Genomic DNA, 7,912 nt, shown 5'->3' on the forward strand with positions numbered 1-7,912 from the left:
ATTCTCTGATCACACGCAGAAATTCAATCCCTTCGGGAACGTGCACTAGGGTAAAAACACTCTTATATTATAGGACGGAGCGAGTACAACTTATCCATTTATGGGTTAGTAGAGTACAAACATCAGGCGTAATAATCGTATAATAATAAATACACAAATATATATTTGATTGTTTTGATCATCGACGGGGAAATCGTATTGGTTCCACATCAGTTAGGCCATGCGAGAAATTGGCACTCAATGTAACTAATGGTGCCAAATGTCCAAGATCTCATTTGTTTAACTTTACTTCTCCGCTCCATGGATTTGCAACATGACATGGATGTTCTAATTTGGGGTAGGTAAAGCTGAGCTCCGTTACCTTGATGGAGGCATCGTCGTGTAACTACTGTCGACCCACTCGTGCTGCTCCGGGGGAAACCCTAGGATTTGGTGTTCCAGATCGGATGATGGCGGCACTGCGGTGTCGTACCTCTCTTGGGAGCATCGTTTGTGGAGCAGCGCTAGAAGTCAAAGGCAGGAGGTGGAGCGGCTTCATCTTGCACGGAGCTTCGGTGGAGATGTCAAGTCATGTCTGACCGACAGGTGCTACGCTTTGTCATGCCTGGTCGGCAGGTGCTACGCACGACATATCTTTCAAAGACTTCAAGCTGTGTTGACTGGTTGTACTTGGCAGCATGGTGCTGAGGTGTGTATCAGTGGCGACCGCGACGTGCTCAGCTGTTTGCGCGCAGAGAGGAGGTGCCGTTGGGCATCGGGGTGGCGTCGACGATAGCTAGACTGAGCAAGGTTGATGCATCAGTACAGTTCTGAAGACAGATGGAGCAGTGGCAGTTGGCGGCGGCGGCCTCTGACAGCATGCCGGACCAGTGTGTGCCCCAGTCTCGGCAAGTGGCTAGGTTGGGGTCTCAGGTTTTAGATGTTAGGCTTGGCTGCGAGGTCTATGGTATTAGGCCCGGACTATCAGCATCCCTTCATCAACTGGATAGGAGTAGCGACAGATGTTGCCTAGATGGTGGCTTCAGACTTACTATTGTATTTTTTTGTAAGAACTTTTGTGAATAATTAATAAAGTGTTTGCATGCATCATCCAGATGCAGAGGCCGAGGGTCTTCCTCTTTTTTTTAAAAAAACTGAGTTTTAGTGACAAGCTAGCCCACCCATGCTTCATATTAAGTCGTCTTGACACTCCCTTCTTTTTTACGACCCTTCAAAAATAATGGGTGGTATATTTAATCTGAGGTAGGGGCCGCCCCAAATATCTTTGCATGTAAAGCTAAAAAAACGTGTTCTTTTTCATTACCAAGAGGCACGACAGTGCCTCTCGCGGAAGGGGAAGAAAAATGCATTTTTTCCTGTTTCCGAGAGGCACGACTGTGCCTCTCGCGGAAGTAGATCCTGCCTCGCGCAGAACGGAGAAAAAAAAGAAAATGACTTTTTTTTCGTTTTCGTGTGTCTCGTGGAAGCAAATCCGTATTTTTATGTTATTCACCATAAAAGAAATTCAAGGAAAATTTCCGATTTATCCATCAACTGTCAAGATTGTACAAAGACACCAGAAATACAAAAATTCATGAGATTCGCCGGAAGAAAACCTCCACACATCGTCCGACGATACTACAAAAAATACCGAAACGGGGGATAGGAGGGAAAACCTTATTCCATCTACAGAGAACAGCCACCGCCTCGCATCTCTGAACAGAACACAAACCCTATCAAAACTCAAAAAATCATTGGAAAATGAAGCCCTCCCGCCGGCAAGGGCTAGGATCCATCGCGCCTCCATGGCCCTAAGACCACAGAAGACGAGGTAGACCAACGGCGCACGGCACCAACGGGAAGCACAAGAAACCCTAGCACGCTGGGCGTAGGTACGAGCGGCCGCCATTGTACGGGAGGCACAAGAAGATCTGAGGCCACCATGGTGTGGTTGCTAACCGGCAAGGTACGTCATCACAGCAATCTTTACCTATATCTATATCTATACCTAATATTAAAAGATGGAGGCTTTCATAGTTCTCCATCCGTCACTTTTTTATATCCGTTCATTTTATGTTAACTATAAAGATTGACGGTTGAGATTTAAAAGGATATATTTTCTCTTCTCTCCTCTCTTTCCTATTAGAAAAGTTAGTTTTCCTTAATCCGTCTCTTCCCCGATTAAGTTTTTTTATATTGAGCGAATCGCTGCCCCTATCGATCTCCTTTTTTTTCACCGGATCGCAGGGAACGAGCGATCTCTCCAAGCCAACGATCGATCTCTTAATTTTTTTTACCGGCCCACAGAAGCCTAGCCAGACCAAAGTAGCTGTGGCGGGTGCCCTGACCGCCACTATTTAGTGATCACCTATAAGCCCTTTCTCAGTGTTAAATGATAGGCTTGTATTTTTGTATTTGTGTAACGTGACATGTGTGTCACGATAGCGTATGCGTGCATATTGTGTAAAACAAGGCAGGTTGTTAGAGTAGATATGATCGCATCTCATGTATAGCTTGTTGTATGGATCAAGACTACAAACAACTTGCCGATCTTGTAACTTCTTGAGCTATATAAACATGCACATGTCCCTACGAAAAGCATACGCTTCCACGCCTCTCCAAATTCTTTCATGGTAACCAGAGTCATCCTCGAGCTCATCAATGGCAGCGTCTTCAAGTTCCTTCCCATCCTCGCCATTCGTTCACGCCGCCACCGAGAAGCTCACGAAGGGCAATCAAGCGCTGTGGCGGGCGACCGTGCTCTCTGTGATCCGGGGAGCGCAGATGGCCAAGTACCTCGAGTCGAGCAACCAGTACCACCCATGCAGATCGACGTGACTTCATCTGATGGCAAGACCATGGCGAAGGCGCCGAACCCTGAGTTCCAAACCTGGTATGCACAAGACCAACAAGTCTTCTCCTATCTCCTGACGACTCTTCCTCGTGAGATAGCCATATAGGTCGCTTCTTGCCATACCTCCGCAGAGCTCTGGAACACGGCCGAAGGGATGCTTGCATCCCGCACCCATTCCCAAACCACCAATGTCCGGATCGCCCTCGCAAACCTGCAGAAGGGCAACTCCTCCATCACCGACTACGTCGGGGAGATCAAGTCCATCTGCGATGAGCTGATAGCCGCAGGGAAGAGGGTGGATGAGGACGACATCGTTGCCCACATCCTGGCCGGGCTCGAAGAAGATTTTGATCTGGTGGTGTCTGCCATGTGTTCCCGGGTGGAGCCGGTCACCGTGGTCGAACTATTCTCACAGCTTCTCAGCTTCGAAACGAGGCTGAGTCTCCGAGGCGGAGGGTTGCAGTCCTCTGCCAACACTACTACCCGAGGCCACAAACCTGGTGGCAGCGGTGGTGATCGCGGTCGCAGACACGGTGGCAATGGTGGTGACCGTGGCGGGCGCGGCTACCCCATGCCAGGAGGTCGCGGTGGTGGCGCACACAACAGCAGCAATGGCAACAGCGGAGGCAAATACAACAACAATCATGCCTCCGCTCCCAGGGTCCAGTGCCAGATCTGTGGCAAGATGGGTCACCCAGCCTGGAAGTGCTGGAAACGCTATGGCGAATCCTACCAAGGTGTGGAGGAGAAGTCAGCCAACCTCACTGCACCACAGTATGGGGTGGACACCAACTGGTACTTGGATAGTGGTGCCACCGACCACATCACAGGAGACCTGGAGAAGTTGACCGTGCGTGACCGCTACACCAGCAATGAGTAGATTCACACCGCGAGTAGTTCAGGTATGGTTATTAAACATATTGGTCATTCAGCCATTCATACCCAAGATCATGATTTGCATCTAACTAATATCCTTCACGTACCCGAAGCAAACGAAGGTCTAATCTCTGCCAGTCGCTTGCTATTGACAACAATTTCTTTGTTGAAATTCATCCTTATTCTTTTTTGTAAAGGATCGGGGAATGAGGAGAGTCCTTCTCCAAGGCAGGGGTAGAAGAGGTCTATACCCTGTTAAACACACGGGACAAGGCGCCAAGAAGCAAGCGCTCAGTGTCACACCCTCCTCGGATAGGTGGCACGGGCGCCTAGGACATCCTTCATCTACCATTATTAGCAAAATAATTAGTCAGAATAATCTCCGTGTGTCAAGTTGTTCAACAGCGATTTTATTTATGATTCTTGTCAAAAAGGCAAAAGCCACCAGCTACCTTATCCAAAATCAATAAGTGAATCAAAGTTTCCTTGGAACTTATTTTCTCTGATGTATGGGGACCTGCTATTGAATCTATTGGTGAAAAAAAAATACTATGTGAGCTTCATAGATGATTTCAGTAAGTTCACATGGATCTACTTAATCGAACATAAGTCAGAAGTTTTTCAAAAATTTCATGACTTCCAAAAACTTGTTGAGAGACAATTTGATCGCAAAATTCTTGCTCTCCAGACTGACTGGGGGGGGGGATATGTCAAGTTAAATTCCTTTTTTCACTCGAATTGGTATATCACACCATGTCTCCTGTCCCCATGCTCATCAGCAAAACGGGTCAGCTGAGCGAAAACATCGACACATTATCGAAGTTGGACTCTCTCTCCTAGCTCAAGCATCCATGCCTCTGAAGTTCTGGGATGATGCTTTCATTTGAGCCACCTATCTCATTAACAGGCTTCCAAGCAAAGTCATCAAATTTGAAACACCCATTCAAAAACTATCTCATGAAAAACCTAATTATTCCGCTCTTTGCATCTTTGGGTGCGCCTGCTCGCCGAACCTACGCCCATACAATACAAGCAAGCTCCAGTTTCGTTCTAAGCAGTGCGCTTTCTTGGGGTACAGTAGCATCCATAAAGGTTTTAAGTGTCTAGACATTTCCACCGGGCGAGTCTATATTTCCAGAGATGTGGTTTTTGATGAGACCGTGTTTCCCTTCGCTGCTTTGCATCCAAGCGCAGGGGCTCGTCTTCGAGCAGAAATTCTTCTACTGTCTCCGGAACTCCTAAATCCAACTGATCATGGGGGTGAAACATATGCTGATGATCATTTGCTTAATAGCCATTCTGATGCTACTAATGAAAACAGCGAAAAAATTGTTGTTCCGAGCCATAATTTTACGCAGCACCAAATTTGTACAGGCGCCAGACACAAGGATGATGCAGCTGACAGCACCGATCCCGATAGATCTGGTGCAGATCACTACAGGAATCAGGCACTTTGCCGTCTGCCATGGCTGAAGTCAAAGGCATGCCTGGCGGATGGCAAAGGCCTTTATCGTCCATCAGCAGACAGCAACAGGTCCGGCTGAATAGGCTATGGCAAAGGGCTGGTTGCCGTCCGTGTGACAGCCTGGTTTTTTTCCCTCTTCTCTCTTCTGGTTTTCAGTTGGGTTTTGATTTGAATTTTGAATTTGAGTCATTTCGGTTGGACTTAAAACACTTGGGCATCACCTTGGCTTTCACCCAAGTGGCTCACTCCTCCTCCAAACCGTCATTTCCTCTCTGTTCTACCACAAAATAATGCCATGGATATTTTTCTTTAATGAAAAATATTCATTTTCCTCTCAAAAACCCTAAACAGAACCTTGTGCTCCAAAGACACCCCTATTTTTCTTGCCCACAAAAATCTGAGAAAATTCTCAAAAATCCTTTGAACCCTAGGGCACCTCCCTGAGCACAAATATCACACCACTTTTTGGAATATTTTTGCTACAGAAAATATTTTCAGTTCTGGCCAGAAATGGTGGTTTCTACAGCAACTACCATTTTACTTGCTCCATTGGTGCTGCATTTTCTTGTGCATCACTACCCTCCTAACTTACTGCTACACCCCAAAGCACAGCTCCCAACTCCCAGCCGTTTTACCACAACCCCTCTCAAAGTTACTGTCAAGTAACTTGCAGTGAAGTAAAAATCTTGTTCACTGCGCCTGAGAGCAAACCAAAGTAGGGTAACAACTATATCTACCACGAACAACACGCCAGACATCAAGTTTAGGCTTAGGTCAGCCTGAGGTCAGAGTGCACGCGGTGACCGCGTTCGACCAAGCGTGCTGGCATGCAGACGGCGCGCTCTGCGTCGTGCCCGAGCCTCTGTTGCTCGCGTGATCGCTTCCCCGCCTGCCAAACCTTGCCAAACGCCGCCACCATCTCTGTCCCGACGCCATTTACTCCACCCTGGCACTCGCCGACGCCGGAGCTCGCCGCAGCGAGCACGGGCGCGGTCCGGCCAACCCAATAGTGCGTCGTGCACTGTGTTCGTCTCCTTCTCCTCGCTCCTGTGCTCGTCTCTGCGCGTACACATTTCCTGTATGAGCTGCGTCGCCTTCCCCTTCTCTCTCAGACGCCGCTCGTCGCTGGGCGCAGCATTCAGGTGTCCTCCGATGGAGCTCGAGCACCTCCCGTCGCTCGGCTATAAATAGAGCCCTCCCCAGCCTCCTCGAGCCTCATCCACTCCTCCCTCACACTCCACAAACCTGTAGAAAGCCGTGGCCCGGCCGGGCAGGCCTCGGGCTGCCGTCCCCGAGCTCGAGATCACCAGCGATCCCCTCTGTCCGTCCGCACCCTCCAGCCCATCCCAAGCTCAGGCGACCCTTCCAGGGCCTCCGCCATGCCTCGGTGGGGCCGTTCCGCTCGATTGGAGCCCCTGGTGCCGCCTCCAGTTGCCCCGGCGACCGCTGTCTTCTGTCGCTGTTGGAGAGTCCGTTTCCGACGCCATCTGACCACCCCTAGCTAAACTGCAGGTACGGGCAGGTGCGCCTCCGTCGCCTCTTTTGCTCCCTCCCTCTAGTTTTGGCTAAGGAGCTCTCCTCGCCGGCATGTGCTCCGGCGAAGCCCCGCTGCCCTCTGTTTCTTTCTCCCCCTCCCCCTCACCTGACTAGCGGGACCCGCTAGTCAGCCACTCTGTACGCGCCCGAAGCGGTACGAGTGGAGGCGCCCCACGGGTTTACGCCTCCGACGTCACCCCCCAGTTCTGTTTATTTAAATTCAAAATTTACAAAACACTTCAAACAGCCACAACTTTTTAACCATAAGTCCAAATGACTTGATTCTTTTTGCATTGGTTTCTGTATGAAAATCTCTAGCAGCACACCAAAGATGGGATTTTTTCCCTACTACCTAGATTTTCTGGTAATTTTCAGAAGGGTTCTTGATGTTTTCTTTTTGTGTTTATAATTGTTTTTTAGAAGGTGGAGCTTGTCTTGAGGATCACCAGGGAGAGTGTGACCCTCATCTGCCCTAAGGTAAGCCACAACAACATTTTCATGGTGCCATTTCAATATTTGTGATTTATTTTCAACTTTAATGATTAATTAGTTCATGCATTTAAACCACCTAGTTAAATAATTATGTTGATTCTGTTGCAAGCTTATTCATGTGGATATGTTGTTTGATACAAAGTTAGGAGTTAACTAAGCTAGAGTTAAGTTATTATAAGTGATGATAGTCTTTGGAGAAATATTTGGCTGTTGAAGATGGACTAGTTTGAATAATATTTTCTTGAGTAAGAAAATGATTATGCTAAGTTATTGTCATAATTACTTGCTGCATAAACATGACCAGAAAAGTGCATTGAGGTTTTGAACTGTTTAGTGCTTGATATAAGTTGACCCGGTAAGATTCTGATGATTCGTGAAACATGTTATATGAGTGCATTTGCATGGCATGTCATGACACCTTTCATTTTTATTTTAAGTTGAACCTGATAATAAATCAACTTGAACATATTGTTGATCGGGTCATGGTGCCACTGAATCGAACCACATTTGCCTTTATGGGGAGGCCTTTATTCGATCCGTTGTCATGCCTCTAGTCGGTACCTTCAACGAGGGAAGGTTATGGGCGTGCGGTACCCTGGCCCGATAAGCAGACATAACCTTGTGTGCTCGTTGATTAGTTATTATGGTACCTTGTCCCCGTTTGGGACAGTTTTGCCACGACGGTGGCCATTGGTGTCTGGGGTAGACAT

The 7,912-nt window shown here is 48.0% G+C and overlaps 1 pseudogene; it reads left to right on the forward strand.

Moving 5' to 3' along the window:
• LOC123157554 (ABC transporter C family member 10-like) overlaps positions 1-3,713 on the forward strand; it is a 46,086-nt pseudogene extending 42,373 nt beyond the window's left edge.
• The last annotated feature ends 4,199 nt before the right edge of the window (positions 3,714-7,912 follow it).

The sequence above is a fragment of the Triticum aestivum genome, chromosome 7B, assembly GCF_018294505.1.
Source record: "Triticum aestivum cultivar Chinese Spring chromosome 7B, IWGSC CS RefSeq v2.1, whole genome shotgun sequence".
Lineage (NCBI taxonomy): Eukaryota > Viridiplantae > Streptophyta > Magnoliopsida > Poales > Poaceae > Triticum > Triticum aestivum.